We start from the raw sequence: 795 nt of genomic DNA on the forward strand, positions 1-795 counted from the left end.
ACCTTTTTTTTGTAGACTATCCAGTTTGTTGTCGAAACTTTACAAGATTGTGTTTGTTATCCCCGTTATTGTAATGGATTTTTTACATCATTAAAATGTTTTGCGAAACAATTGATATATGAAATCTTAATCTGTAAATTAAAAGTCCTACTGTATCTACTATAGGAAACTTAAATTTTAACCCATAATTACCACTTCCGGATGAAAGAGGAACCTTGTGATGTCTGATCTAAGTAAATAGATTTAATTGATTTGATGACGTTCAAAATTAGTTTTATCTGTGGCGGGGGCCTTGTTGTATGAATTGGTTGAGTTCCAAGTTTTGATAGGAATAAATCTCTCTATATGATATTAGGCGGATTTATAGAAAGGTTGATTCCTTTCCCAAATCTTGTCGGTCGGTCTTTAGACTCTTGATTCTTGTGGTTTGTGGTCACCAAAGGGTTACCGAGTAGAGATGCTTAGTATCATGCTTAGTCGGTGTCTCAATCTCGCCGAGATGCTCCGCTTTATATTAACTCTTCGGGTGTCTTCTCCTCGACTGGTGTCTTCAGTTTCACCTTGGTCGGTGATGCAGGATACTTCAGCCAAGAGCTCGGTTTTACGTGTCACGGGAAAAAGTTTACTGTGGGCCAGTGGCCTAACGTCATGACTCATGTCATTCATTCGACATGTGACTAAAAAGGTCAAAGAAAAGTCAAATGTGTGGCTCCGAGTCCAACATAACTGAAACGTGTACTTTTCTTGGAAAAGAGTGTTGATCATTCAACAATTGGAGAGAAGAAAAGGGCTGAT

This window comes from Tripterygium wilfordii, chromosome 14, assembly GCF_013401445.1.
Source record: "Tripterygium wilfordii isolate XIE 37 chromosome 14, ASM1340144v1, whole genome shotgun sequence".
Lineage (NCBI taxonomy): Eukaryota > Viridiplantae > Streptophyta > Magnoliopsida > Celastrales > Celastraceae > Tripterygium > Tripterygium wilfordii.